General features: G+C 31.9%; 2 long non-coding RNA genes across 5 annotated transcripts; one reads left to right on the forward strand and one right to left on the reverse strand.

The window, feature by feature from the left end:
* Window positions 1–7,509: 7,509 nt before the first annotated feature.
* Window positions 7,510–9,918, reverse strand: LOC136227051 (uncharacterized). Of its 2 annotated transcripts, XR_010687962.1 has the most exons (5): window positions 9,660–9,918; window positions 9,387–9,416; window positions 9,012–9,149; window positions 8,805–8,939; window positions 7,510–7,822 (listed from the first exon to the last, which is right to left on the reverse strand). It is a non-coding gene; the product is annotated as an uncharacterized lncRNA (long non-coding RNA). The 2 variants fall into 2 exon arrangements; XR_010687961.1 differs by having other exon boundaries at window positions 9,387–9,917.
* Window positions 9,919–10,498: 580 nt separating this feature from the next.
* LOC136225591 (uncharacterized) lies at window positions 10,499–13,557 on the forward strand. Of its 3 annotated transcripts, none has more exons than XR_010687178.1 (6): window positions 10,499–10,794; window positions 11,068–11,125; window positions 12,057–12,106; window positions 12,187–12,222; window positions 12,395–12,483; window positions 12,559–13,557. It is a non-coding gene; the product is annotated as an uncharacterized lncRNA (long non-coding RNA). The 3 variants fall into 3 exon arrangements; XR_010687177.1 differs by having other exon boundaries at window positions 12,572–13,557; XR_010687179.1 differs by having other exon boundaries at window positions 11,655–12,483; window positions 12,572–13,557.
* Window positions 13,558–16,818: the final 3,261 nt, after the last annotated feature.

Consider the following 16,818-nt stretch of genomic DNA (forward strand, 5'->3'; position numbering starts at 1 on the left):
GTCCCCTATATATAGTCGCAATTAGAAACTAAATCAGTAATTAGAAGGTCTAAGTTAGTAGAAATTGAAGGTAATAGTGACAATGGCATCCGAAAGTGCAGAAAGTCTGCTGAAACTGTCTCCAGAATGGGAATATCGGAATGCTGAAGAAAGATTCAAGAATTACAGTAATATGATATATCAGTACTATGCACTTCTATCTCCATCAGCGACATCGTTTTCGGGTGTAGAAAATGCATTCTTCTTGCCATGGAATTCTGAAGAAAGATTCAAGAATTACAGTAATATGATATATCAGTACTATGCACTTCTACCTCCATCAACGACATCGTTTTCGGGTGTAGAGAATGCATTCTTTTTGCCATGGAATCCAGATACAGATGAAGGGATTGAAGATGATGGTGGTGACTCTTTCTTTGATCATTTCAAGAAACGCAACAGGTGAATTATTCAAGATTAATCATTTCAAGAATCATATTGTTTGGTTTTCTTTGATCCAGATACATTTTATGTTTTTTATATTATTGGAATAATGTAGTAGAGATGATGATTATTTCTCATCATTCATCAATTCTAGATATAGAAATAGATATTCTTGTTTTTTTTATATTAGTTTTATTTCTTATGTTCTTTATGAAGCAATTCAATTTGTGATGAAAAGCTGAAAAAAGATTTTGGTTTTAAGAACTAAACACAGCGGCTCTACATAATTATTATCAAGTTTAGTTTTATATAATTAATTGCGACTTAAACTCTTTCTAATTATAACTAAGTATCTCTATAATTAGGGTTTGAGACAGATTTTTGAAATTATTGAATCGGATTGAATATTTGAAAAAAAAAATGTAAAATTTGATTGAACTGTCTACTCGCAATAAGGTTTTCAATTGGAATTGAATCCACGATTCTTGAATTATTTCAGCTCTATGGTTTTTGATAATGAAGGGCTCCTATCTAGACTAATCTAAATTCCTATTTTTTACATCACTCAAAAGTTAGCAAGTTTTATCTTTCATCTGCAATGTGTCCTGTAGATGAAAATAAATGAAAACTGAGTAGTGCAATGTGATAGTGGTTAAGAATGACATGGAGGGTCAATTACCTACTTTAAGGTTCTTATATATAAGTGACAGACTTCGTTCTTGCCATTTTGAAACAAGTTATTTGTAACTAGTTACTAAACTTGTGAATTCACTGAACCAAGTACTAGTCCGGCCTATTCAAGCCCGTATCCCCTAGATCAGTCTTCGACAAGAAAATTTGACATCGGGACTAGACTCAGGCCTGTTAAAACCAATTTATATTTTGGGTAAGGCTGTAAATTTGAAAAAATAACACAGTTCGAGCTGGCCGGTCCCGCACCATATTGGTGTCCGCTATGGTTACTTCCTTTAAAAACAAAGTAGGATTACTTTGTTTCAATAACGAATAGTATTGCGACACGTGTCAAATTAGTTTAAAATAAAATAAATTATACTAAAAGTTGACCTGTTATTACAGGTTACCACTAAATAGAGAAAATTAAAGTTACACAAGGTAGAATATAATTGTATCCACCAAACCACTTTACGGAAATTGACACTACTTTACGGAAAATCTATAAAAACCTTTACAAATTTCCGTAACATTTCTATAATTTTACGAAATTAATTATTTTTTGTTAAATTATTAATAAAAAAATAATTTTAATTCTATCCACCAAATCACTTTACGAAAATTGACACTACTTTACGAAAAATCTATAAAACCTTTACAAATTTCCGTAATATTTCCACAATTTAACGTAAATTAATTATTTTTGATAAATTATTAATAAAAAAGAATTTTAATTCTATCCATCGAACCACTTTACAAAAATTGACACTACTTTACGGTAAATCTATAAAACCTTTACAAATTTCCATAATATTTGTACAATTTAACGTAAATTAGTTATTTTTGGTAAATTATTAATAAAAAATAATTTTAATTATATCCACCAACCCACTTTACGTAAATTGACACTACTTTATGAAAAATTTATAAAGCCTTTACAAATTTCCGTAACATTTGTATAATTTTACGTAAATTACTTATTTTTTATTAAATTATTAATAAAAAATAATTTTAATTCTATACACCAAACCACTTTACGAAAATTGACACTACTTTACGGAAAATCTATGAAGCCTTTACAAATTTCCATAACATTTGTATAATTTTACGTAAATTAATTATTTTTTATTAAATTATTAATAAAAAATAATTTTAATTCTATCCACCAAACCACTTTAGGAAAATTGACACTACCTTACGGAAAATCTATAAAACCTTTACAAATTTTCGTAATATTTGTACAATTACGTAAATTAATTATTTTTGGTAAATTATTAATAAAAAATAATTTTAATTCTATCCATCAAACCACTTTACGTAAATTGACACTACTTTACGAAAAATCTATAAAACATTTACAAATTTTCGTAAACTTTGTACAATTTATGTAAAGTAATAAATTTTTGTTAAATTATTTTTTTATTAATAATTTTAATTCTATCCACCAAATCATTTTACGTAAATTGACACCACTTTACATAAAACCCATAAAACTTTTACAAATTTTCGTAAAATTTGTACAAAATGTAAGGTAATTATTTTTTGTTAAACTATTAAAAAAAAATTCTAATTCTAGCCACCAAACCACTTTATATAAATTGACACTACTTTACATAAAATCCATAAAACCTTTAAAATTTTCCGTAACGTTTGTACAATTTTATATAAAATAATTATTTTTTGTTAAATTATTAATAAAAATAATATGATTTATTAATTAATTTATATTTATTTATAAATTTAGTAAGCAACACTAAATGATTTTAGTAAAAGGCAAATAATTTACGTGAAACTCGATTTTGGGAACTTAATAATATTTTAAGGAAAAATAATAACTTTATGTAAATTTAATCTTATTTTACGTATGTTATGTCTATCAATACAAGATTGACGTAAAGTAATTTTTGTAAAATAACAACTTTGCGTATAAAATCCATAAAACGTTTACAAATTTCCGTAACATTTGTACAATTTTACGTAAAGTAATTTTTTTATTAAATTACTAATAAAAAATAATTTTAATTCTATCCACCAAACCACCTTACATATATTGACACCAATTTACATAAAATCTGTAAAACCTTTACAAATTTCCGTAACATTTGTAAAATTTTACGTAAATTAATTATTTTTGGTAAATTATTAATAAAAAATAATTTTAATTCTATCCACCAAACCACTTTACGTAAATTGACACTACTTTACGAAAAATCTATTAGACCTTTAAAATTTTCCGTAACGTTTGTACAATTTTATGTAAAGTAATAAATTTTTGTTAAATTATTTTTTATTAATAATATTAATTCTATCCACCAAATCACTTTATGTAAATGGACACACTTTACGTAAAATCCATAAAACTTTTACAAATTTCCGTAACATTTGTAAATATTTACGTAAAGTAATTAATTTCCGTAAATATTAATAAAAAAAGAATTCTAATTTTAGCCACTAAACCACGTAAAATCCATAAAACCTTTAAAAATTTCTGTAACGTTTGTACAATTTTATGTAAAGTAATTATTTTTTGTGAAATTATTAATAAAAATAATTTTAATTCTATCCACCAAACCACTTTACGTAAATTAATATTAATTTATGGAAAATCTATAAAACCTTTACAAATTTTCGTAACATTTGTATAATTTTACGTAAATTAATTATTTTTTATTAAATTATGAATAAAAAAATAATTTTAATTCTATCCACCAAACCACTTTACGAAATTGACACTACTCTACGGAAAATCTATAAAACCTTTATAAATTTCTGTAATATTTGTACAATTTTACGTAAATTAATTATTTTTGGTAAACTATTAATAAAAAATAATTTTAATTCTATCCACCAAACCACTTTACGTAAATTGACAATACTTTACGGAAAATCTATAAAACTTTTACAAATTTCCGTAACATTGGTATAATTTTACGTAAATTAATTATTTTTTGTTAATTATTAATAAAATTTAATTCTATCCACCAAACCACTTTACGAAAATTGACACTACTTTATGGAAAATCTATAAAACCTTTACAAATTTCTATAATATTTGTACAATTTTACATAAATTAATTATTTTTGGTAAATTATTAATAAAAAATAATTTTAATTCTATCCACCAAAACACTTTGCGAAAATTGACACTACTTTACGGAAAATCTATAAAACCTTTACAAATTTCTGTAAACTTTGTATGATTTATGTAATGTAATAAATTTTTGGTAAATTATTAATAAAAAATAATTTTAATTATATCCACCAAACCACTTTACGTAAATTGACACTACTTTACGGAAAATCTATAAAACTTTTACAAATTTTTGTAACCTTTGTACAATTTATGTAAATTAATAAATTTTTGGTAAATTATTAATAAAAAATAATTTTAATTCTATCCACTAAACCACTTTACGTAAATTGACAATACTTTACAGAAAATCTATAAAACCTTTACAAATTTCCGTAACCTTTGAACAACTTATGTAAAGTAATAAATTTTTGTTAAATTATTAATAAAAAATAATTTTAATTCTATCCAACAAATCACTTTACGTAACTTGACACCACTTTACGTATAATCCATAAAACCTTTACAATTTTTCGTAAACTTTGTACAAACAAACTATAAAGTAATTATTTTTTTGTAAAATTAGTAATAAAAAAAGAATTCTAAATCTAGCCATATAAATTGACACTACTTTACGTAAAATCCATAAAACCTTTAAAATTTTCCGTAACGTTTGTACAAAATATAAAGTAATTATTTTTTGTATAATTATTAATAAAAAAAGAATTTTAATTCTAGCCACCAAACCACTTTATATAAATTGACACTACTTTACGTAAAATCCATAAAACCTTTAAAATTTTCCGTAACGTTTGTAATATTAATAAAAAATAATTTCATTTGTTAATTAATTTCTATTTTATTTACAAATTTAGTAAATAACACTAAATGATTTTCGTAAAAGTCAAACATTTTATGTGAAATTCGATTTTTGATTTTTGGGGTAGTAATTTTTTTTTAAAATAATAACTTTATGTAAATTGTGTCTTACTTTACGTAACAAAGTTTTTCAGTAAAGGATTTACGTAAAGTTGAAAGATTTTACGTAAACTTTATACTTTTCACGCAATTAGAGATTTTTTCTTCGTAGAATAACAATTTTATGTAAATTAAGTCCCAATTAACGTAAATTGACACTACTTTACGTAAAATGTATAAAACTTTTAAAATTTTCGTAACATTTGCGTAAAGTAGTTGTTTTTCGTTAAACTATTAATAAAAAAATAATTTTATTTTTAATTTATTTATAAATTTAGTAAGTAACACTAAATGATTTTCGTAAAAGTCAAATATTTTATGTGAAACTCGATTTTTGGGGAAGTTAGTAATTTTTTTATAAAATAACAAATTTGCATAAATTAAGTCTTACTTTACGTAAACCTCATATTTTTTGCAAAGTTTGAGATTTTTTTCCGTAAAATAATAATTTTCCGTAAATTGACAATATTTGACTTAAAATGTAAAAAACCTTTACAAATTTTCGTAACATTTGTACACTTTTACGTTAAGTAGTTACTTTTCTTTAAAATATTAATAAAAAATCATTTCACTTGTTAATTTATTTATATTTATTTATAAATTTAGTAAATAAGACTAAATGATTTTCGTAAAAGCCAAATATTTTACGTGAAACTCGATTTCGTAAATTATATATCACTTTACGCAAATTATGTCTAGTAGTATAAGATTTACGTAAAGCTCAAAGGTTTTACGTAAACCTCATATTTTTTTGTGAAATTAGATATATATATTTTTTTTGCATGGAGTATAATAACAACTTTATGTAAATTATGCCTAAAATAAAAGCTTTTGGTAAAACTTTATTTTTCGCGAACTTATGATTTACTTTGTAAATAAATATTTTTTCTTAAATTAAGACCAACTGTACAGAATTTTTAAAAATTTACTTTGTAAATAAATATTTTTTCTTAAATTAAGACCAACTGTACAGAATTTTTAAAAGGTCTATCATAAAATTCAAGTTTACGCAAGTTTACTTTTTTTTTTTAATACAAATTTACCTAAATTAGTCCAACTCTATGTAAATTGTGTCTAGAAATATGAGATTTAAGTAAAATTCATGAGTTTTATGTAAAATCTGATTTTTCGTAAAGGTAATAATTTTTTTTAAAAAAAATTACAACTTTAGGTAAATTGGATTAAATCAAAGGTTGTATGTTAAAACTTGATTTTTTGTTAAGTTAACGTTTTTTTTAAATATAACTTTCAGTAAATTAAGTCCAATAGTAGATGATTTATGTGATGTGCAAATTTAGTCCTAACGTATGAAATGATTCAAATTTAGCCTAACGTTTTCAAACAAGATCTATTTTAGTCCTATGTTACCTAAAATTTTAAAAAGTTTGTTCGACTGTTATTTAACTGTCATATCAGACATTCCAAAACAAGTTTACCGATAACCGAGTAGTTTCGTATTTTTTTGGTTGGTTATTTGTAACTATATTAGTAATAAAGTAAACATTACAATTTCCTAAGCGTCGTCACACACGTTATTAAATCGGGTGTCATTAATTTAAACGACACATAAAATCTTGTGTGGGTAAACTCAGTTCGACGACATTGCCCCATACAAATGTCATGTTTCCGGCGCTTACATTTTTAGCATCATGATTGCTTTATTATTATTCAATTTCTGAATTTTTCACTATGTTTTAATAAAGCGTTGCAAATTGAATGAAACATGATTTTTTTATGTCGTTATTTTGCTTTAGAAAATATTGTCGTCATCAATACCATGACACTTTAATTTAAAAGCGTATTTAAATTGACGACTTTCTAATTAAAAAAATATCTACATTTGCCTACATAAAAATAAAACACATCCCAAGTGCAATGACATTTTGGATCTAAAACATCGTATCTAAATTGCGACGGTTGCATATTATTCTCCTTAGTAGAACAACTTTCTCATAAATAAGCATCTGATATAAACGCAACACAAATGAGTCTTTTCCAATCATACTCACCAATTGACAACGGGCCAATAATGTTAAGCGAGAAAAATCACAATTTTGTAGGTCAGTTATTCAACTTAGTGCAAATGAGACTAGCTACAATTCCCTTACCTGAACCAAAGATAATTCCTTTCAAATGAGACAGATTCTAAATGTAGTAGTATCAGTAGGAATAATCGCCAAACAAACTGCAGTTGTTCAGACTTGGTCTTTGCAATTACATATTTTGAAATAAGAGGAAATTGAGTAGCCATATGAACATTAACTATAATCAAATAATTAACCCAAAAATATGTAATGACGATAGTATTATACATATTAAAAGGAACAAAAAGAAAAAAAAAACCCGCATATGCTTGCGACCTAATAAAAGGTAATAATAAATATTAGTTGTGATTAATGGTTTCTTCGAAGATACAACCTTTACATTTAACCCAAAGCGAACAATTTCACTTCCTTGAGCCACTCTGAGAAAATATCCTTCGACCAAACTCTATAAAATCATTGCAACACAAATTTCAATATGCTAGAATATGCCGGTTTAGGGTGTTTAGGCTAATACGACTATGTTGCTTCCTCTTACTAGTCATCCTTCTAACCGGACCTTTTTGGAACAGGAAATAGGGTCCATCTGTGACTCCTCCCACCCATCCACGTCCACCGGCCATATTGAGCAAACCACCTAGAACATAATGACCAAGAACCAAATTAACTTAACTTTCCAAATTTGCAACGGTGGTTTACTTGTGTCATAGGACCTTGAGCAAATTAAGGTTAATTTTGGTATAGAAAAAATGAACATAAAGAAAGTAAAATTATAACTTAAGTGAATGGGAATAATTGTTTCTCCTTCTGCATCATCTTAACAAATGTGGTTAAGTTAGTATTTTCTTTAGTGAAATGTACAACATAAACAAGTCAATTTCAAATTGGTTTTCATTGTCTAACAACTGACAATAAAATTATGGAAGGATCTGGATTAACCTGACAAAGCAACTGATTAACACTAACATAGAAAAATGATCCAGTTCAACTCAACACAACAGTAGCTTTGTGGATGGTATGATGAGTAGCATACTATCATAAATTTTAGAATTTTGCATTAGATTAACTGAGATAACCCACCCCACCATCATATCTCCAAAATATGTTGACTATGATATAAAATTCAAATAAGATACAATTAAGTAATAAATAAAATTAGAACATAAAAGACAGTTTGACATCCATTTATGATATTAGGAAGCAGAAACATCAGAAATATATTAATAGTTACAAGTAAAAATATAACAATTTTATTTCTCATGCTTTTTTCTCAATTCAATAATCAGAACTGCACCAACATTTAATCTCATTTAAACAAGCAAATGTAAGTGACCATTTTCACTTAGTATAGAATATCATTAAATTGCCTTTCCTAACCTAGAACGACATATTAGAAAATTTGACAAAGTAGAATAATGGTTCAGCAAAGTAAGCAAACTCTGCAAGATAAGCTTATAAGGTCAATCATACTGACCAACTGAAAACAGGCCAGTAATTTTAAGCAAGAAAAATCATAATTTTGTAGGTTAGTCATTGTTGAACAAATGTAAGAGCAAACTATAAGAAGACTGACTTACTAGCATTTATAATAACATACTTGGTTTAAAGCTTCGAATTACCTTTATTTGTAGTACTTTTGGAGTGTTTAAGCCGTATGTGCCACTCTACTCTCCTTAGTCTCCCTGCTTCTTTATGCAGAGGCCGGGTTGGAAATTGAAGAAAGACTTGGTTACAGGGCTTAGCATCTTCTAATACTACAAAATAATTTACTCATAAGATAAATTTAAATGCTTGAAAAAATATCAAAAAAATTAGTTGAAAGTTACATCTTGAAATGCAGGTGGATTTATTCATTTTTCCCCTTCAATAGCAATTGGAGGAACTTGCGATTTTTCCCACAAAACTGTTGGGAATTTCCTTATATCTGCATCTATGATATGCTCCCAAAGCTCATGCTCCATAACCTAAATAATAATAAAATTACAATTAAAGATTTCAAACAAATGATGAAATTATATTAAAACACAAACAATTGAAATATTTATCATCCCCAAAGAGACGATTTTTGCAACTATCAAGTGTAAAATGTTTGAACAGATATGAGCATTAAATCAGTTCAATACATTGTAGTTCAACAACCTAAGTGCATAATACAAAATACAATAAACCTAATTTTGTTTCAGCAGTAAGAAACGTTGTACCTGGAATTAACAGATGAGTTCCCAGAAAACCTAATGAAAAAAAATTCGAGTGTTATTGTTGCAAACTACAATATATCAGAATCAACCCAACGCTCAACAAGTTGCTTTGAAACGAAATCTACGTTGTTGGAAAGGAACTACTGACATCAAATTTTTTGTAAGGAAAGAAAAGAAAAAAGGATTGTTCTGTTTTGGGAATTATGACGGAGGAAGGAGAAAATTCAAAAAAACCCAAGTGTTTATGCTTTAAGCGGTTGAAGAACCAAAACAAACCTCCGTCAATGAAGGGGCTCGATTGGCAAAGACCGAGTTAACAGAAGAATTTTTTTTTTTATCAGTAACCAAACTTTATTGCTTTAAACCTTCCCCAGAACAGTCAAATACAATGGATAGTGAGGAGCAGCGACAGAGGTAATCGATAGACCGGAGGAGGCTATGTCGTCGGAGGAGCGATGAACGGACAGTTACGGATTTAGAATATCTGAATTGTGAATCGAGAAAAGATTAGAGAGCAAGAGGTAGCAAGTAAAACGTACAGAATAAGATGTGAGGTGTTTATATATTATTGGTTTAAAAAAACAAAGTGAATACACTTTGTTTTTAAACCAAGTGAGGATAGCCGACACCTTGATATTAATAATCAAAATTTGTATATAGTTTGAAAACATTATAGATAAATTTGTTAAATACGTTTAGGGTAAATCCGAACTTCCTCAAAACCAGTAAGGGTAATTTGTAATTTATACTTCAAAACTGATTAATAGTATGAATTAATGTAGTAGAGATGATTATTATTTCTCAATTTGTGATCAAAAGCTGAATAACACTACAAAAAAAATAGATAGTGATGAGGAAAAATTAGCGAGAATAAAAAAAATTCTCGTTAAAATCACAATTTTTATAACTTTAATGAGACTAAATTATATATTTTACTATTAATCACAAAACAATTTATTTATTAAATTTATTTTTATCTTATTCTCATTAATACATATATTTTATCAATTTATTATAATTCATTTTCTATTATTTTCACTATTTTATTTAAACATAATATTAACGATATATTCTATTCTCACTATTTTATCCAAATAATTTCCCCTAAAATTTTAAGTTACCGCCTAACACTCCCTCCAATTTTTTTTCCCCAAATTGGAACAAACCCTCAAATTCCAATTCGAAATTCATTCTCAAAGCTCAGGCGCACCAATTGCTTCTGCGAATCATCCTAAGAGATCTCCTCACCTCAATTCACGACCTTAATCCATACTGACCTAAATCAGTAATGGTATTCGACATCTTCTCCAACCTTAATCGCTACTCCTCTTGGAAATTTTCTCCCACCTAGAAAACCTAAATCTCTAATTGGTGCTCCGTTAAGCAAGAAGTTTATGCGACCCTCCAACTAGTAAGCTCTTCTCTTAACCCTTCATCAATGTCTCTTTCTTCCATAAATCTATGCCTTTAAACAAAGCTCTTGTCAGTTGTATATGGGTTATACTTACATTTGCCTGGGTTTACTAATAAACCAAATGTTGCATATTAATTTTCCTCTGTTCTTCTTGTTACATGATTCGAACTTCAATCGACCTGAAGAAATGTTTGTTTATGCTTCTTCTAGTAAAGCTAATGTTGTGAATTTTCTTGTTAACCAGCTCTCAGTTTTGTTCTTACTTTGCAGGAGGCAACTGCTTTTTCTCGAACCTAAAGGGGGCACATGCAAAATCTACTCGGCTAAGGTATGGTTCTCACTGGGCTTGATGAGAGTTTAAAATATTCTTAATAAAATTCTTTCGCAATACATAATCATTGCTTGATATATTAAGGTATGGTTCTCACTGGGCTTGATGAGAGTTTCAAGATATTCTTAAATAAAATTCTTCCCAATACATTGTGCATTGCATGCTAATATTACCCCTCAACATCTTTCCCAAACGGAAAAGGCCTGATTTGTTGGGAAATTTTTATGTCGGTTCCGATTTTCCCTTGCCATCTACTTAGAGAACCTAACTTCCCGCACTTTTGTTGAATGAAAGTACAATCTAATTATTCCTTGTAGACCATTTTGCTCAGGCAATGGCCTGATGCAAATTACTTCATTTTTTTACACTGGTGCTTTGATTTCTTTTGAATTTAAAGTATGAGTAAGAAGTGATTAATCGTGTGCTTGTTTATGCAGTTTTTACAAGCATTATTTTCAAGCATGTAATTTCTTTCCCTTTGTGATTTCTTGTGACATGCCTGATTTTGTGTTTCATACTGTAACAGAAACTACTCTCTTTCTCTGGCCCTTTGTTAAATGGTTTATGCACTTCCAAATTCAACCAAACTACTCTCTTCATCTGGCCCTTTGTTAAATGGTTGGTTGCTTAGCAACCTTTTTCTTGTCTCTGTCATGTTTCCTACACATGTATCCCATTCTGTTCACGATAACAATACCTGTTGTTGGAACATTGGTTTTATGAAAAATCTAAATGAAACTAAGGCTTTTTAGATTCTAAACATTAGTCATAGAGAATAGAGCACATAGATGGAGCTGGACCTTGGGTTATTTTAACAAAAGTTTGGATGGGAAAAAGACTTGAATAGCTAAAAATGGTAGATCTGATCTGGCATACTGGGAAATGGACTATGTAGCTGACTCTAACTTGGTTTTATTGGTTTGGCCAGCGGTGCAGCAGAGTTCAGTTTTGTCCTGTGTACAGAATGGGACATAACGGGTAACCTATTATTGACTGGTTAACATGCTTCCTAATTTGTCTATGTATTCCTAACTCAATATAATGTGTGATTCTTGCAGGTACCTTAGTGTGTTGGCTTTATTATACTGTCAAAGGTTTATAAGTCCTCTTTATACTTGAACTTGTTTAACTTTTGTTGCAACCATATCTTACTACTACTGTTATTGCTCTTTTTCTCAAGCTCCCATGGGAGGTAACTAGTATCATACTAGCTGATCTAGTTGATTCATACATTGAGTAAGAGAAACACTTAATTTCTAATTTCAGGAATCAATTTGGTTTCCATCTCACTGACCATTGCTAAATGAAGTAGATGATGGAGTTGTTCATTTGGTAGAGCGCAACCAGAGGAGAAAGTGAGTAAATGCTATTATATTTATTTTAGGGGTGGTGATTTCAAGTTACTGTGTAAAAATCATGTTATGTTAAAGATGTGTGTTCCAGATTTGGGAAAGTTGTCGAAGGAGAGATAGAAAAATGCCAAGACATAACCCAAGAAACAGGGATTGTAGTGGATCTAGTGTATACTTTGGCTGCTTGGGAAATGGCAACTCAGCTAAGTAAGGATAAGGAGGAGGAAGGTGCAGAAGTGGTAATGCTTCGTTCAGGGGGAACTCTTGGCATGTTTGGCTTAGCATAGAGGTACGAAGCTTACTCAATACTGTCAAACGTAGATAATTATGCTCTCTAAATGTTGCTGAACACTGGTTTTGTGTCCTGGATATTTAACCCTTAATATTTTGTTTGTTTGCTTGTTACTGTCAACTACAAACACCATGCATAGGAAAGGGCCAAAGGATTAGCAATCATGCTCTTCTAGAAATGGGAAAGGGATGTAAGTTATTAGGCTAAGTCCGACGAGCTGCAAAAGGTCCTTGATGATCTAAATTCATCCAAGGAGGCTCTGGAGATGCAAAAGAAGAAAGCTGAGGAGATTCTAGCCGAAGATGGTGCTCACATCTATTGGTATGGGGAGCGAATTCATGCCGCTTATGAGCATGGGCATCCAGATCGAGTACTTAGCCGCCCCAAGGTTCCCATCCCCGAAAAGGATCTAACTGAGAAGTGGGACTAGCTAGAAGCCGAGGATGCTGATATGGATGAGGTACTCTTCTTAGATTGGCAGAGTTTTCAGAACTCTCCAATTAGCTGCGAGATCCCTACTCAGAACGCGGAAAAAGAGGCACCACAAGACCTTTCTCAACCTGAGCAAGAGGTACCGCCCTCTGAAGCGGTTACTGATTCGAGGGTTGAGGATTCGCTTGAAGCAGATCCGCCCACTGGAGGAGATGAGGGAGCCGCTGAAGGCGAGGAGGGCCATAGGGGTGAAGGGGAGGAAGCTGTAGCATAGTTTGATTTATATCTGGACTGTTGTATGTAACAAACTGCCCGTATATATATATTTTCTTTTGCTTGCCGCTTTACCTATACGTGCGATTGTTGTTTTATTCCTTATTGCTCTTTGTTTTCATACGTGACCCTTGCCTTTTGCCGACTCCATATTTGTATTTCCTCGTAGTTTAGTTTCGTTTCCGCTAGGGTGGCCAGACCCTTTTTGCAATTTTTTGAGTACTCGTTAATTCGCTTAATTTTATGCCTTATCTTATAATTTTTCTTTCGAAAATAATATAATCATAAGGTTAATCATAAGATTTTGCGAGTGATGCGTAATCATGCATCCGCCTTTCTTTAAGAGGCAACACATTTATGTGTTTTTAAGTTTAACCATAAGGTTTTTGCGAGTGATGCGTAATCATGCATCCGCCTTTCTTAATAGGCAACACATTTATGTGTTTTTAAGTTTAACCATAAGGTTTTTGCGCGATTTACCCGCCTTTTGTTTGTAGATAACACACTGGAGTGGTTGTCCTAAAAAGGATCCGTACTCAGACGCTGTATGCAACAATTGAATATCTTTATTGATAAAAGAAAAGACTTTTTGTTACATTGGTATATGAAATGTGTGGGATCAAAGCCTCATTAAAACCTTTTATCAGAAAACCCAGTGGGAAAAAACTCATAAAAGGAAAAAGAGTACTCGTCATTTCCCTGAACTACCCGGCCCGTTTATATAGGCGCAGATTTTCTAGATTCCAGGTGCGCGGGAGCTTTTTTCCGCTCATTTCTTCTATTTCAAAAGTTGATGGTCCCAGCTTCTTGGATACTCTGTATGGTCCGATCCAGTTGACGCCTAATTTGCCTTTGCCATCTCTGGATTGTATTTTATCCGCTTTTTTCAAGACCAAGTCATTCTCGTTGATTATCACTTTTCGCACCCTTCTGTCATGATATTTCTTGACCCTATTGCGGTATACTGCCATTTGCATGTAAGCTTTTTCTCTTCGTTCTTCAACAGAATCCAATGCATCTCTAATGTTGATAGGATTTTGTGTGTCGCAATAATAAATTATTCGACAGGTAGGACTGCTTCGGCTCCATAAACCAGCGAGGTAGGACTGCTTCGGCTCCATAAACCAACAGGTAGGACTGCTTCGGCTCCATAAACCAGCGAGAAAGGTGTTTCGCCAGTTGCTGCTTTTACAGAAGTTCTGTATGCCCATAACATATGGGGTATCTCATCCGCCCAACCTGTTTTTTTATCGCCTAGCCGCTTCTTGATCCCTTGAATCATGGCCCTGTTGGTAACCTCTGTCATACCATTCGATTGGGGATGGTTTACGGAAGAAAAATGATTCTTGATCCCCATGCTTTCGCAGTATACTTTGAACTTGACACAGTTGAATTGGGTGCCGTTGTCAGTTATAAGCTTTTGCGGGATTCCAAATCGCATGATAATATTCTCTCGTAAGAACTCGATCATTCGTTCAGGTGTTTGAGCGGTTACTGCCTCCGCTTCTACCCATTTGCTGAAGTGGTCAACTGCGACTACCAAGTACTTCCTTTTCTTTGCCGTTTCTGGGAATGGACCCACTATATCGGTTCCCTATGTTGCGAATGGCCATGCCGTCATTATAGAGATTTGTTCGGCTCCGGGAACGTGCTTTTCATTCGCATGGATTTGACAGCTGTGACATTCCGCTACCATCTTTTGGGAATCCTCCATCACCTTTGGCCAATAGTATCCCATTAGCTTGACTTTTCTTACCAAAGCCGCGGATGCTTCATGTGCGCCGCACATTCCTTCATGGAGTTCTCGCAGTACGTAGTCTCCTTCATTGCGGCTAACACATTTCAACCATGGACATGTATATGATTTTCGATACAAAGTTCCATCTCGAATTGAGTATCTCGCTGATTGTCCTATTAGCTTTTTGGCTAGGCTTTTGTCATCCGGCAAATCTCCCTGCTCCAGATATTGGCGGATGGGTATCCGCCAATCTTCATCATCTTCCAGCTCTTCAATGACCATAATCTGATCGACTTCAAATGCCGGTGCGGATCTTATCTCCAAATTGCATGCTTTTTGATTCCATGGTTCTCTACTCGCCGCTGCTTTTGCCAGTTCATCAGCCTTTGTGTTTTGGCCTCTTGGAACATGCACCATTTCCCAGATGACTCCCTTGTGTGTTAACTCCTGCGTCAATCTGTCTACTACCTGATGGTATTTGACCAGATCTTCTTGTTTCACCAGATAGTTTTTTGTGATCTGATTTATCATGAGTTTAGAATCGCTGTAGATCACCACTCTCTCTGGCGTAAGTTCATTAAGCAGCTTCAATCCGCATATCATTGCTTCATACTCTGCGGCATTATTGGTAGTTTCGAATGTTAACTTTGCCGCATAGTACAGGCGAATAACCTCCGGACCTTTGATGACGACTCCTAGTCCAGCTCCATCCGTGGACAATGCCCCATCTGTGAACATGCTCCACTCTTCTTTTTGTGCCTTTGGACGTTCATCTTCATCCCACATGAATTCATTCACGAAATCGGCAAGTACTTGACCCTTTAGTGCTGGTCTTCCTTCGTAGCGAATATCGAATTCCCCCAGGCGAATTGACCATTCCATTAATCGGCCGGATGCGTCAGGTTTCTGCAGTACCTTCCGTATTGGAATTCCGGTTCTCACAATGATAGTATGCGCCTGAAAGTATGGTTTTAGCCTAGCCGACGCGGTTATCACCGCGAGAGCCATTTTGTCCAACTTCGAATACCGAAGTTCTGCATCCTTCAAGACTTTGCTCACATAGTACACTGGATATTGTTGGCCCTCTTCTTCTCGCACCATCACAGTGCATATCGCCATACTGGTGACGGATACGTAAAGAAATAAATCTTCTCCATCCTCCGGCCTGCTCATTAAGGGCGGATAGCATAGCAGTCGCTTTATCCCTTCGAATGCTTCTTGGCAATCCGCCGTCCATTCAAAGGACTTAGACTTTTTGATGGCGTTGTAAAAAGGTAGACATCTCCTAGCTGAGCATGATATGAATCGCCCTAATGCCACCAGCCGCCCGTTCAGTCTCTGTACTTCCCTTATGTTCCTCGGTGTCTTCATCTCCATTACCGCTTTAACTTTCTCGGGATTCGCCTCGACTCCTTTGCCACTAACAATGAAACCCAGGAATTTTCCCACTCTTGCCCCAAATGTGCATTTCTCTGGATTCAATTTGAGGCCATATTTGATTAGCACTTCCAGGATTTCCTTAATGTCCTTCGGGTGGTTCTGCATCTTCTTGCTTTTAATGATCATGTCATCCACATAGATCGAGAAGTTCTCGCCCGATTTG

The sequence above is a fragment of the Euphorbia lathyris genome, chromosome 4 (assembly GCF_963576675.1).
Source record: "Euphorbia lathyris chromosome 4, ddEupLath1.1, whole genome shotgun sequence".
Lineage (NCBI taxonomy): Eukaryota > Viridiplantae > Streptophyta > Magnoliopsida > Malpighiales > Euphorbiaceae > Euphorbia > Euphorbia lathyris.